The 16,019-nt window shown below is 33.7% G+C and overlaps 1 long non-coding RNA gene across 7 annotated transcripts in view; it reads right to left on the reverse strand.

The window, feature by feature from the left end:
• The window catches only part of LOC106504343 (uncharacterized), a 796,860-nt gene that overhangs the window by 370,196 nt on the left and 410,645 nt on the right, over positions 1 to 16,019 (reverse strand). For all 7 annotated transcript variants that reach the window (XR_014809720.1, XR_014809723.1, XR_014809722.1 and 4 more), the window contains exon 2: positions 2,155 to 2,249. This is a non-coding gene — a long non-coding RNA (uncharacterized LOC106504343). The remainder of the gene's footprint in view (positions 1 to 2,154; positions 2,250 to 16,019) is intronic.

Genomic DNA, 16,019 nt, shown 5'->3' on the forward strand with positions numbered 1-16,019 from the left:
GCTCTAGCCAACAAGAACCCAAAGCCCGATTAGAGCTGAAGGCCAAAACAGGCAAAATGCAGACTCCCTAAAGCCAGAGTAGAGAATTGGGTTGAACAATATGTATAAAGAATTGATGTTTTATACTCTCTGTACAGCAAGTTAATCCTATCAGGAATAAGTATTGATTTACATTTCACATCTAACTTTCCCTGCTTCTGTCAAATTTAATGAATGTTGATGCAGATATTGATTTCCCCAGCAAAAGGAAATTAACAGGACAATGTCCAATTTTGACCTTTACTTAATGAGCCATGTATACATCAAAAGCCTTTTAGAACATGTTGTTGATCAGCCACAGAGCTGCAGAAGCAGTCTTATAGGCCAAAAATAAATAAATAAATAAATAAATAAATAGAAAAATTTAGACTTTTAATGATCTCTCAAACATATAGGGCTCAACAGAAATACAAAAAGGGGCAGTTACCTTGCCACAATCTAAGCAATGAGAAATCTTCAGTGGCTTGCAGAATGTGTAAAATGGGATATGTCTACTTAAAATTCAAAAGGCATCTTTTACAAGATCCTGAGGGGTGTTTATTTAATAGCAGTCCGGAATAAAACCCCTGGCTGTGTACCTTGATATCTAAAAATAAGTCCCAGCACATGTTTGTTTAAATCAGTGCTACTGGAAAAAGCTTGACTTTAGTTTTGATGTTCTCTTGGGCGAAAACTCAATTCTAGTTCACTGAAAAGAGATTACATATATTCTGAGGATCTGCTGCTACTAATTATCTCATTTCTTTTTTCTCCACTATGTGCTTTGTCTAGATGATTGAGATGCATGGAAATAATCAAATAAACATCTGGATCCTCTGAATAAACACCCTTAACTAGGTATAGAAAGTCGAGTTGTGATCAAATATTCCATTTAAAGTCGTAATTTGTTAATGTAAACACCAAGAAACTTTTATATTTTGTGGTATATCGTAATTTTTTGTATAAAACTGTTCAAAAGCAATAGCTATTACCAAGTCTTAAATATAGTTTATTAGATAAATATGTGATAGTGGTGTTTGTTGTAACAAGATTCTGATAGTGAAAAGTATAAGTTATTAGTACAGGACTACAAGGAGGTCCATGCTTTTTGTTGAATTAATAAATTTTGAAGCTCTTTTCAACTGTCTACTTGACAACTCTCCTTGTTTAAACTATGGATTTTTCAAACTCAACAAGTCTACAGAAGGGCAAATGGAGCTCAGAGGCATTATGCAACTGGCCAAAGAAAAGAGAAATATGAAGTAGAAAAGAGACCAGATCCAAGTGAACTGGTCTCACATAAAGTTGGGACAAACCAAGCACCTTATAAAAGGAGGGAGGTCATTATCTGCTTTGTGGAAATGTTTAAATGAATTCCTTGACTACTGAACAACTAGCTTTTTTAAAAGTTATAAAAAATATTCAAATTTTATATGGTTTACAGATATATATAGCCTGAAATAATTCATACTTATAAATTAAATTGTGCATAAACATGTCCTTTTTTTGTCGTTTTAGGGCCATATCCATGGCATATGGAAGTTCACAGGCTAAGGGTCAAATTAGAACTGCAGTTGCTGGCCTACACCACAGCCAGAGCAATGCAGGACCCAAGCCATGTCTGAGACCTATACCACAGCTCATGGCAACGCCGGATCCTTAACCTGCTGAGTGAAGCCAGATGCTCATGGATACTAGTCAGGTTTGTTACGGCTGAGCCACAGTGGGAACTCCAACATGTCCTTTCTTTAAATAAATCCATCTGGTCAGTGTAGATATATCATTCTGAAACCCAGGTTACAGTAGAAGGTGGCCTAGAGAGACTTCTATAAATATTTCTGATTATATTATGGAAACTATTGAGGAAAGACCTGCTTTGTTAGGTTCTTTCAGCTATTTTTTTTCCCTAATGTTTTAGCTCAAGTCCAATCATGACTTTTTAAACTCTGATTTTTAGTGTATAATCCATGTAATAATAGATTCTATGGAAAATAGATTGGAGGAGATGGATATCTTTTGCAACTTCATGTAGCAAATACATTTTTTTAAATCTTATAAGAAAATTCTCTTAAATAAAAGCTGTATAACAAAATATAGACCTGGTTTCAGGGTCTCTCCCTTATATCTAATACTTACGTTTTGTAAAATAGTTGAGGTCAGTGATCCTTGACTAAGAAATTCCAGTCTGTATCTTGAATCATATTCTCTTCAATTAGACTCTATTACATTTCCTAAAAAGCAGATTAAAAAATAATTTTGTGTGGGTGAAAGATATTTAGCAGTAGAAACAATTATCAAATGAAGCTGTGGGATGTTTCTCTTTAGACACATTAAAACCAGGTTAGGAAGTCGTAGGGGATGGCAGAACCGTGGTCTCTCACAAAGCAGGGTGTGGACCATATGATTTCTTGAGATTCTTTCCAGTTCAGTGAGTCTAATTTTATTTCTTAAATGCACTAGTAATGTGTAAAGACCCTTTAAGAGCTGTGGGATTGGGAATGATTTTATTTTTATACTAATGATATGTTGTAGTCACAAGACGTTCTTCCCTCCAAGGATCTAGGAGAGTTTCTTAACATTTTCTAATTAACTTTCTTTGCATTTCTCAGAAGCATGCATAAAGGCATATGTTATTATCCACTTTGTAGGCACAGCAAAGTTGAGTGGCTAGGGATTAAAAAAAATAGAGTGAATCTATACTTACAAAGCTTGAATACTCAAATTAACAAAAGACTTGCTGTACTTCTACTAAGGAAACATTTACAGAGAAGGTAGCTACACATAATCCTAGATTTTTTTAGAGAAAATTTTAAAAAAACTCACAGTTTTTAAGAGAGCTGTCTACAATCATAGGCAAGATATTAGCTCGTGTAGTACAATGATGCCAATGTGGATCCGAGGGCAGTTTTCAGGGAAAAAGGCCAAATCAAAACTGATGCATGGTCCAAGCTACATGTAGTATGGATTCCCCTTATCTCTACTAGTCATTTTGTTGTATATATAAAGTTATATTTTTAAAAATCCCATCAAAATATATTAAAGAGGAATTAAAGCATGGAAAAAATACAGATGACAACATAAGTCCAAATTCTGGTGAATAAGATTTATATTTACTTGGACATGCTATACATTGTAACTCAAATGATGTATTTCATTCTCACAAATAACCCTAGTGAATGTAGAAATTGAAGTTCAAACAAATACTTTTTTTTTCTTTTTACGGCTGCACCTGTGGCATATGGAAGTTCCCAAGCCTACCCCACAGTCACAGTAACACTGGACCCAAGCCACATCTATAACCCACTCTGCAGCTTGCAGCAATGCCAGATCATTAGCCCACTGAACAAGGCCAGGACTTGAACCTGCATCCTCACAGAGACAACATCGGGTCCTTAACTCACTGAGCCACAACAGAAATTCCAAGAATGGGGCAAACTTCTGACTGAGGAAGTGTATAATAAGCAACTTAGAATTATCTGAGCTTAAATCCAACAGAATCATAAATATTCTATTCAAAATCATAAGGGCCTAGATTTTGTATCTGTATGGATGTGAATGTGGGAAAGATATACACAAAAAAACTGAGACAGAAGTAGACAGACAGATAGATACATGATAGTGATAGGTTGATAGATAGATAGGCGGGCAGGCAGGCGGGCGGGTGGGCAGGCAGATAAGTAGAGAAGCAGGCATAGCAGTAAGGGAAAAAAGTTCCACTAAAAATATGGCTCAATAGCTTCTATAAAATCAAACCTATTAGAGATAACAATTATAAATTCTGGAAAAAATGCAAATCAACTGCTTGAAGGTACCAGAGAGTGAAGAAAAAGAGACATAGAGTGGAGAAGGAATATTTGAAATAAGAGAATTAGGGTCAGTAGAAATATGTCCCCCCAAAAGATAAGTTCAAGTTCTAATCTCCATACCTATGAATGTGACGTTATTTAGAGAGTATTTTTGAGATGTAATCAAGTTAAGATAAGGTCATAAAGCAATGACTCTTTGTCTTGAATGAAGAAGGAAATTTGGACATGAAGGCACACAGGGAGAATGGTATGTGATGATGGAGACAGAGATTGGAGTGATGCACCTACAAGACAAGGAATATTAAGGTTTTCTGGCAACTAGCAGAAGTTGGGAAAAGGCAAAGATAAATCCTCCCCTAGAAACTTCAGAAAGAGCAAGGCCCTGCTGTCCCCTAGAACTGTGACAGAATAAGTTATTTTTTAAGATAACATGGTTAGGGTAATTTATATAACACTACTAGGAAACTAATGCAAGAATGATATTGTCTGAATTCCCTATTTTACATCTTTCATCCTGAGAGTAACCCCCAGTACCTCATATCAGATAGTTCTAATTCCAGTAGAAAACCTTCAACATTGCTGGAATGATGCATAAGAACAGAGTTTAAGGGAGTTCCCATCATGGTGCAGCCAAAACAAAACTGACTAGCACCCATGAGGATGCAGGTTTGATCCCTGTCCTTGCTCAGTGGCTCAGCAATCCAGTGTTGTTGTGAGCTGTGGTGTAGGTTGCAGATGCAGCTCAGAAGCCGCATTGCTATGGCTGTGACGTAGGCCAGCCGTCATAGCTGTGATTCGACCCCTAGCCTGGGAACCTCCATGTGCCTCAGGGGTGGCCCTAAAAATAAAAGAAAGAAAAAGTTTGAAGAAACCACATCCCTAGAAAGTGAAGGCATAAATTCTAGAAGGAAAAAACTCAGAGAAGGGGAGCCTCAGAATCTATATATACACTCTCCCTTGTATGATTCAAATACATGCACTGTGCAATCAACAAGCATCCCAGACAAGACTATAAAAGCAACTGCAAGGAAAACAAAACAGAATTTTCATTTTGGATTAAGCCAGCTTAACAGTCTGCAAAAACAAACATGGAACCCTTTAGAGGAACATGTAATAAGCCCACAGTTTCAATGACGTATCATTCATAATGTACAGGATACAATCCAAAGTGACTCAACATAAGAAATAGGAAAGCATAAGCCATTCTGTACATAAAAGATAATGATTAAAGGCCAAATCTATTCATAGATATTGGAATTAGCACAGAGGCAGCCATTATTAGTATGCTCAAGACTTTAAAAGAAAATCTGCTCATGCTGACAGAGAATCTCAGCAGAGACACAGAAACTATAAAAAAGAATCTAACGGAAATTAAAGAACTGAGGAATATAAAATTTAAAATAAAATGTTCATTGGATGTGATTAACAGCAAAATGGAGGTTACATAAGAAAGATTTCATGAATTTGAAGTCAGTTCAATAGAAATAAAGAACATAAAGAAAAAAAAGATTAAAAATGAGCAGCACTTAAGGTACTTGTGAGATGATTCAAAAGAAAACAAGAGAGAAATAATGGAGCAAAAAAAATTGTTAGAAGAAATAATGGCTGAAAATTTTGCAAATTCAATGAAAGACATAAAATGACAGATTCAAAAACATTCATCAAACACCAGCAGAATCAACACAAAGACTATTTTACTTAGACACATTCTGGTTAAACTGATGTATTTATTTTCATGTAAATGTTAAAATAATATTTCAATTTCTATTAAAAATATGCCTATACTTTGATTGTGATTACTTATAATTTTTAGAGATAATTGAAAATGAGGAAAAAATTCTAACAATTTTAAGACTCTTAACACATGAACAAAGTACACAGTCTCATTTATTTAGATTTTCTTTAATTTCTCTCAGCAATATTTTGGAGTTTTAGGTTCATAGGTCTTGCATGTACTTTGTTAAACTTAGTCTTAAATACTTTGTTTTGATATATTTCAAAGTTTTTATTTCCATTTCAAGTTGGACATTGCTAGCATATTGAAATGTGACTGATATTTGTGTGCTGAACTGGTATCCTTTACCTTGCTTAAATCATATATTACCTCCAGGAAGTTTTTGGTAGATATTTCAGTATTTTTCTAATTAGAGAATAATATGGCTGCCAATAAAATATTTTATATCTCTTTTCCAAACTGGGTGACTTTTTATTTTTTATTGCTTTATAGAACTAGATAGGACCTCCAGTACAATGTTGAATACAAGTGGTGAGATAGCTTTGCTTTATTCTTGGTATTAGGGTGAAAGCATTGTCTTTCACCATTATATATTATATTAGCTCTAGGTTTTCGTACATGCACTTATCAGGTTAAGGAAGTTCCTTTCTATTTCTCATTCACTGAGAGTTATTATTTGTCAAATGTATACTGAATTTTGTCAAATAATCTTGCTCTCTCTACTGATTTTTTTTTTTTTTTTTTTAGTCTCTGAATGTGATGTATTAAATTGATTTTCACATGTTACTAATTTTGTAGTTCTGGGATAAATCTTATTTGGACATAAAGAGTTTTCACTTTTATATGTGGCTGATTATGATTTGATAATTTTTAAAGAATTTTAAAATATTTCTGCTTGTGGGATATTGGTCTATAGTGTCCTTTCCTACTAATGTCTTGGCCTCATTTTCTTTTCTGGGTAATTCTAGACTCACGAAATGAGCTGACAAATTTGCTGTTATATTTTACATTCTAGAAAAATTTGTATGGAATTATAATTTTTTAAAATATTAGGTAGAATTCAACAGTGAAATTAAACAGGCATAAATTTTAAATAATTTAATTTTTAAATTATTCAGTTTACTTGATATAGGACTATTTGTGCTATATATTTTTAATTTATGTGTCTTAACATACGGGCTGTCTATTCTTGAGTAAATTCTTTTGGTATATGTCTATCAATTAATTCATCTTTTTCATCTACACTGTGGAATTTATGAGCAAAAGATTGTTTATAATACCCCAATATCGCCCTTTTAATATTTGTATTTTCTATAACTATTTCATTTCTTATAATCTTTATTTTTGTTTTTCCTTTTTTTTCTCTTCATTAATCCAGTTAGTTTTCCAAACAAATTGATATTTTCTCAGAACCGACTTGGCTTGCTTTGATTTTTCTTATTTTTCTGTACCACTTCATTGCGTTTTGTTTGCTGTTATATTTATCATTACCTTCTTAGTGCTCAATTTGAATTTAATTGCTTTTCCTTTGCTAATTTCTAAAGGTACTACCTTAAGTAACTGTTTTGAAATATTTCTTCTTTTCTCATGCAAACATTTAATTTTGCAAATTTTCCTCTAATCACTGCTTTAGTTATATTCCATACATTTGAATATGCTTAATTTTGTTTTGGCTCAAAGTATTTTCTATTTTTGTTTGTGGTCTGTGTGTGTAGCCTATGTACTGTTTTAACAGCTTTATGGCTTTCCTTTTTAGTTTTATTTCTCTGGAGTCAAAACAAATGTTGTATGATTTCAATTTGTTTCAATGTATTGAATTTTGTTTTATGATACACTTGGTAAATATCCCATTGCATTTAAAATAAATTTGTATTCAGCTATTATTGGGTCAAGTGTTTTATAAATGTTAAAAAGGATAAGTTTGTTGAGAGTGTTTTTGAAGTTTATATTCTTACTGAATTTTTGCTTACTGATTCTATCAACTACAGATTGAAATCTCTATGCTTGTGTATTTTTCTATTTTTTTATTTCATTTCTGCTAAACTGTGTATTTTGAGGCACTTTTATTAGAGTCATCCACACTTTGGATTATTATAACCCTTTGATTTTAACCTATTTATCATTGCGTAGTGTCCTTAATTAACCTTGGGAATATTCCTTATCAAACTACTTTTTTGATATTAATATATCCATTCCAGCTTTCTTTTGATTAGTAATTACATGGTGTCCTAAACTAAGCCTCAGAGATATTATGAACTAATCTCTGGAACCAGTAAATGTCACTTTATATGGCAAAGACGTTATAGATGTGATTAAGAATCTTAATAGAGAGAAAGATTATCCTGGATTGTCTGGATGAGTCCTAAATGCAATCACAACTGTCTTTTTGAGAGAGAGAGACAGGGAAAGTTTACACAGACAGAAGAGGTGAAGGCAAAATGACCTGGAAGCAGTGATTAGAGTGATGTAGCCACAAGTCAGTGAAAGCTGGAGGTCACCATAAGCTGAAAAAAGTAAAGAAATAGCTTCGCCTTTAGAGCCTCCTCAGGGACTGCATCAGTTGACACTGATTTTTGATTCATCGATATAATACTGATTTCACACTTTGGCGTCCAAAACTGTGAAAAAGTAAATTTCTATCACTGTTTTAAGTTACTAAATTTGTGGTAATTTTCTGTAGCAGCTTAAGGGAGCTAATATGCATGTCATATCTTCTTTCATTTTATTTGTAATCTATCTATGTCTCACTTTTTTTAAAGCAGAGTCCACTAGGTATCATAAAGTCTTTATTATTAATCTATTCTTGTCTTTTAATTGTGTTGTTTAAGACATTTATGTTTAATGTAATGACGAATATAGTTGGGTTAAATCTACCACATGGTATCTGTGTTCTATTTGTTCCATATCCGTTTTGCTCTTCCATGCCACAAAATATTTTTATGATCTATCTTTTCCACTTATTGTTTGTAATCTACATCCATTTCTTTCATTCTCTTCAGAAGTTGCTCTAGACATATGCAATATATCATTTTAGTTTTTTTTACAGTTTACTTTCAGATGTTATTTTATATTATTTTACACATGATATCAGAACCATTACCGTCTTCCATTCTTTGAGATTGTTGTCACATTTCATTTCTATGTATTTTATAAAATTCCACTGTTATTAATTTTAGTTTGGATTAGTAGCACTGCTTTTAAAAAGATTAAAAATTAAAGCTAATTCATTTATATTTACTCTTATTTTTACTATTTCTAGTGCAGTTTAATTTATTGTGTACAGCTAAATTTTCATCTGGATATCATTTTTCTTTTACTGAATAAATTTCTTGAACATTTTTTGCAGGTTAAGCCTATTGGTAGTAAATTGTCTCAGCCTGTGTTTTCCAAAAAAATTTTCATTTATTCCAATTTATGAAAATATTTTAACCCGACATAGGTTTTTAATTTTTTTATTTTTGTAATTTCATCATACTGTTCAATTTTCTTCTAGATTAAGAAGACTGTTGTGGTTCCTTTCATTTAAATTTTGTATGATGTCTCTTTTTTCCTTTGGGTACTTTAATGATTTTCTGTCTTTTGTTTGGTTCTTCACCATTCTCTTTACCTTCTTTTGCAACTTAAAGTCTATAAATCTGTCCACTATTCTACAGCTCTTGGAAGCTATACTCTATTTTATTTTCTTATCAATTTCCAAGTGTGTGCATATGTGTTATAATTCCTATAACAATTCTCAAGTTCACTGATTTGTTTTGCTGTGGTGTGTCCAGTTAACTTGTAAGCTGATGAAATTATACATCTCTGATGTTGTTTTTCATTTTAAGCACTTCTATTTTATTCTTTTGTATAATTGTAATCTCTCTGCTAAAATCCCTCACCTGTTATACATACCATTTGTCTTTCCTATTATAAAATTTAAATTTTAAATTTCAAATAGCTTTGGCATGAGAAGTTAAGGAAGCTGCCATAAAAGTGGAAAAAGAGACTACAAATAAGATGTCAACTAATTATTCAAGACTGAGTATAGATTAAAATCTTAATTTAAAATCTCCAGAAACATCACACAAAAGGGGAGGCTGCACCCATTGCCAGCCATTAACCACTGGCTTCCACCAGTGATAATATATCAGGATAAAATCAAGAGACTTGAGAGAAATATCCTTTATAGCACTGGTGTATAGGTCTCATCTAGGTTTAAGGACGTACAAATGATACCTGGTGAATCTTTTCTATACTTATATGATTATAAGATGATGATCAGTTACTGCTACCCTGGATTCTGCTTGTACATGAGAAAAGACCTATCAGCTGTTGGAGGAAGGGAAAGATAGCCTCTTACCTTCCCAGTCCCTACCTTGATTTTAGGCATAGATATACTATCATTGATGGAAATATAGGAAACCAACTTCCGCAGTGTTCTGGTGTGATGTTAAAACATCTGCAACTATGGAATAACAGGAAAGGAGCTGGTCCCCAGTATCCTGAACTGTTAAAAGGCACAGATCTTCTGTTGCTAGGAGAGGGCCGGAAAATCATCCTCATTAAAGATTCCCACAATACAGAGCAGAATTCGATTGACATGGGATGTGAGCAAAATGCTTGCTCTCTAGAACTTACATTTGAGAAAGAGCTTGTTTCCCAATAGGGAAGGAACAGAAATGCTAAGAGAGCTCCTTTTTGATGCTTATGTGTATATGGCATGCTGAAGACTGAAGGTAGAGCAGAAGAATGGAGAAATACCCTACTTCTTTCACAGTTGTGTACCAAGTAAAAATCAATAGACATATACCCTAAGGAGAGGCCAAGTGTGTGGATACAAGATCTTGCTGAAATTTGAGGGCCAAAAAGGAATACAAAGAAAATTCTCTAGCACTCCAGGCCTCATGGCAAGCAAAAGTAGCAGTAGTCTACCACTGGAGGAGTTAAAAGTCTATGGAAGACTAAAAGTAACTAGAGCAATAATAAAATTTTACATAGTCCAACCATAAATTGGAATGACTGAACCAAGTACACTAATGACTTGAGAGAAGAGGCTTTCTCATTTCCAAGAATAAATACTATTTTTCTCAACCTCTGCAGCTGTTCTATACAGCAAGTCTAGCACCCAGTAAAAACATATGAGAAGCACAAAACAAAAATGAAAGGCAAGAGAAAACTCATTTTCAAAAGACAAAATTAACCAACAGGAACATATTTGGAAGTGACCCAATTGTTGGGACCCATCCTCCTTTGGAGTGTCTTAATACCTTTTAGAATTTAGTTTAACTGGTTGCCTTGTGATTTGAGTTCTATGATGGGATAAAAATATGAATGATTAAGATTAGATGGACTTTTATTATCATTAAGATAAGAGTAATGCTCTCACATGGTTTCTACATCCTTAGTTTGAGTGGGAATCTGTATAACTATTAAACAGAAATATTTAAGCTTGTATTTTTTATGTTTGCATCAAAAGTAATCCACGGCTGTGTAAGAATGGGATGCATCCCCAAAATATCACTGTATTTAAAAAACAGTCACAGTACACATCTATTTTATAAGGGCAACAGATAGGCTCAAATTTACTTTCATGTGGGGATCCAGGCTGTCAGAGCAGTCTTTATCAGGAATTTTTTTCAATCTATTGTGACAGAGAAGCTTGAACTGAATACAAATAGTAGAGTGAACATAATTTTCATCACTAGAAAATGGACAATAATTTTTTTCATAAATCCTGTTATAATCTTCAGAAATCTCCAAATTCTTCTGAAAGTATAGCAAAGAATCACAGCCAAGGTTTTGGTACTTAGAAGGGATTACGCTAGATTGACATCACTTCTTACAGAACTTAGAGTTTACTAAGGGAGTACAGACTCTAGTTCTAATTAGGAAATTGTTTAGCCAAATGCTTAGTTGGGTGTATATTAGGTTCAGTTCTTTTCTCTGAGGATAAAGTTGATTAGGGGAATTATAAGAATTAAGTTTCTCAGAATATAAAATAAACTTTTTGGGAAGAAATCTGAATTTCATTATTTTACTTTGAAAAAAAACGCTGAGGAAGGACTTAGTAGGAATCACTTCAGAAGCAGTGATTCTGAAGGTGATCAGGGTCTTTACTCATCTGTTCTCCCATTTCTGGTCAGGAGACTGCTTTGTAGAAAGATGAAATGGAATCCTAAGTAAGGATCAGAAATTTAGGTTAGAAGTAAGAAAAATATGTCAGAAAGGGCTTTTAGTCCTTGTAGTAAATTTCCAGAGAAGTTTTTGAATCCTATTTCTGGATTTTAATACTAAGACATCATCTCATCTGTTTGATTTTTTAATTTTTATTTTCATTTCTTTATATATGTGTGTGTGTGTGTGTGTGTATACTGCACAGCATGGTGACCCAGTTACACATACATTCTTTTTTCTCACATTACATGTTCCATCATAATTGACTAGACAGAATTCCCAGTGCTACAGAGCAGGATCCCATTGCTAATCCACCCCAAAGGCAACATTCTACATCTATTTACCCCAAGCTTCCAGTCCCTCCCTCTCCCTCCCCTTCCCCCTTGGCAACCACAAGTCTCTTCTCCAAGTCCATGATTTTCTTTTCTGTGGAAAGGTTCATTTGTGCCATATATTAGATTCCAGATATAAGTGATATCATATGGTATTTGACTTTCTCTCTCTGACTTACTTCACTCAGTATGAGAGTCTCTAGTTCCATCCATGCTGCTGCAAATGGCATTATTTTGTCCTTTTTTATGGCTGAGTAGTATTCCATTGTGTATATATACCACAACTTCCTGATCCAATCATCTATCAGTGAACATTTGGGTTGATTTCCATGTCTTGGCTATTGTGAATAGTGCTTCAATGAACATACAGCTGCATGTGTCTTTTTTTAAGGAGGGTTTTGTCAGGATATATGCCCAAGAGTGGGATTACTGGGTCATATGGTAGTTCTATGTATAGATTTCTAAGGTACCACCACACTGTTCTCCATAATGGTTGTACCAGCTTAAATTCCCACCAACAGTGCAGGAGGGTTCCCTTTTCTCCACACCCTCTCCAGCATTTATTATTTGTAGACTTATTAATAATGGCCATTCTGACTAGTGTGAGGTTGTTTTGATTTGCATTTCTGTAATAATTAGGGACATTGAGCATTGTTTCAAGTGCTTGTTGGCCATCTGTATATCTTCCTTGGAGAAATGTCTCTTCAGGTACTTTGCCCATCTTTCAGTTGGGTTGTTGGCTTTTTTGCTGTTGAGCTGTGTAAGTTGTTTAAGCATTGTCTGAAAGGTTGGAGTCTAGCCTTATATGATACTTTTTTATCCAAAGATTTTATTTTCTTACTGAAAAATAATACATAGCTTGATTTTTAAGAATGCTCTAAGTTTTCTTAAAATTTTAAACATTCATGTTCTGAATTGGTTACTGTAAAGTTTAGACAACAGATCTAGAAGATATTTGTTTTTCCCTTTTGCGGGTAGGGAAATGTAAACACAGAGATTACATAGCCAGTAAGTGACCCAAATGGGACCAGAATATGTTCTCTTTGAATACAACCACCTTGACTCAGTCCTTTACCATAGTACATTTACAGTTTGATGTTAAATCTTGGAAACTAAAGAGAATGATAGTTATACAAAGAATTCTAGTTGTGTGTGTTAAACAAAAGAAATAAGGGATCTATGAAGTATTGTCCCAGATATCTTTTCCATCTAATGGTCTCCACTGTGAAACATATATATTCAAGAGTCTTCTATTCCAATTATAGATTTTCATTCCAGGCATTTGAACAAGAGACAAGATTAAGCTTGGAAGCAGTATTTACACCACCATTGCTGACATTTTTCTCAGAACTTAATCAAACAATTTGGTAGATCAACCAAGCTCTGGAAGTCCTATTACCCTTAAATATATCAGTCGACTATTCAATCCACACTGTTATTTATATATTTGCAACCTCTTAAACTCAAGTGTCTTTGAATTAAACAGCAGGATATCAAGATATTCAGTATTCTGTCAAAGGCATTTTAAGATTTTCCACAGGGTTTACAACCTGAAAATAACAAATCCCCTATATTTTTTCATTTGCTTTATCTAAAAACAAGAAACTTAGACCAAAAAAATAATAAAAACTTGAATATAAGACTTTGTGTTCTAGCAATGATTGAGTGTGGTTGAACTGGAAATATTGCCTTTGCTCTTAACCGTGTTTGTGTATTGAGTTCCTGGCAGGATAATCCTGGCATTAGAAAAAAAGAATTCCATCTATAGAGTATTTTTTCAGGAATTATCAGTGCCAGGCATGGTTTTAAGTTACATTTTAACAGTGAAGTGGGGAGACATTGCCCCAGATGGTGGATGTAAAATGTGCCATAAATTTTAATGAAGCAAATAAGTCACTAATAATCCTACTGCTAACACTGCTATGTTTGGGGCCGACCTTAATAAAGGAAAATTAAAAAGGCACATGCAGCCCTGAAACAAGTGCCTAAGAAGCCTAATATGATTTACTAATTCAGCTATTCACACTCTGATTGCACAGCCCCTGGTCATCTGCTCAAGTACAGCTGCTTCATGTAAAATAAATAAATAAATAAGTAAGTAAGTTTATTGACCACCAGATGTCCCAGCCTGTAATGTGTGCTGGTAGATTTCAGGTCAACCAAAGTTCAAGCAGATTTCCTAAATATACATATGGTTTTGGTAGCAACTCTATCTTGGAAACCATACATGTGTAATTTTTTTTTTTTTTTTGCCACAGCCTGGAGATAAATTCATGATTCCTCTAAGTTGTGAGATCTCAACCAATGGATTCATTTTTGTGAATCAAAGTTTTAACAGATAGGTTATTGTTTAAGGATTCTGGGAAAGGGCATATGGGACTTTTTCCTTTTTCATTAAATCCCTGGCAGAAGATTCCTGAGGCTAGGCATCATTAAGTCTTTACCAACCCAAACAATTAACTTGGACATGGTAACTGAGCATCATTTTCTACTTGAGGTAACTGATGCCCAGGGAGGTTTATATGATTCAGCCAACAACACACAGAATATAAAGGAAAACCAACAATCAAAAGCAAATCTCTTAGACTAAATAATGTTATACATATTATGCAGACATACTGAGGTACCAATAAATCTAAGCACTATTATCTGCATGCAAAAACAGAAAAAATATAGTATGAGTTGAAAATTAACAATATTTTAAAATATCTGGCTAAGTGTTACAGCTTCACTATTCTTAGCTGAAAACCTAAGGGAAAATATACAGTTAAGGCAAGACATGATTAACTATGGTGGATAAGTGTATTTCAAAGAATCTTCTTTATAATATTAACTCTAAAGTACAAGTTTCTCATCAGATGTGATTCTATCATCCTTTTCTCCTTCTGAGGCAGCTGACAGCTCATAGGAAGTAGACAAGTGTCAGTGCTATCATCTCTTATTGTTTGCTGCAATTACACGTTGTATATTATTTTTGACCCACACTTGCTACTCAGGACTCTGTAAACCACTTGCTCATTTCTTATGAAATTAGTTTAGTTAAAAGAGAATAATATCATTTAAAATCCCAGTTAATTAAAGGCATGTAAATTGTAGTATATCACACAATTCTGAAAGCCAATACCTGCATGAAGAAACCACTGGTTGTAGACGCCTCCTCCTACACCTCACCTACTCTGAAATATACGAGGCCTTCAGCAGATGGCTGGGATGGGGTTCCAGAGTAATTAAGCTCATATATTGTGTACATTTCCCTTATTACATCTTATTATTTTCTTATTTTAGATAGAACAAATACATATAGAAGTTCTATTTTTTTCACATTCAACATTACATATTACTACTTCAGATCATAAACTACCTCAGGACATCATTACATGCAAGACCTTGACAGTCCTTAATACATTTCCTTGCACCTGATGCTCTGCCTCTTCCAATAAAATATTCTTCTTTGCTAAAAATATTCCAGTTACTCCCCTAAACAATCCAAAATGTCATGTAATGTTGAATGACATATACCCAAACTATTTAATACAGATGAGAAATTAACGTACACCCAGGAAAAACATGAGCATCATTATGGCAGATTTATGTAGAGTGTGGTCATTTATGTAATTCATATAGATTTATGTAGACTTTAAGATTTTAGCCAAATATAATGAAAAAAGCCCAAATGCATATATGCATGTTTGTATGGTTTTTCAACCTGAGTTTGAACTAAAAAAATTACATGACAGTTATTAGTTATATTTTAGGAAAGTTCAATAGAATACCTGTTTTTTAAGCAGAATTTTTAGCTCATATGATTTTGTATTTTGTCTGTAATTTTGTTTATATATTTATATTATTCTTCCTTTATATTCAGCCCTAAACAAGAAAAAAATGTCTTCACTCACACAAGAGTATGATCAAACTGAGGCCCTGTTCTACCTGAAAGTATCCGCAAACTCAGAGACTAAAGAATGCCTGCTTCTC

The sequence above is a fragment of the Sus scrofa genome, chromosome 7 (assembly GCF_054392235.1).
Source record: "Sus scrofa isolate SSC_HxYL_T2T_F1_AM1 chromosome 7, Sscrofa_HxYL_maternal_Yorkshire_Landrace_v2.0, whole genome shotgun sequence".
In the NCBI taxonomy this organism is placed as follows: Eukaryota; Metazoa; Chordata; class Mammalia; order Artiodactyla; family Suidae; genus Sus; species Sus scrofa.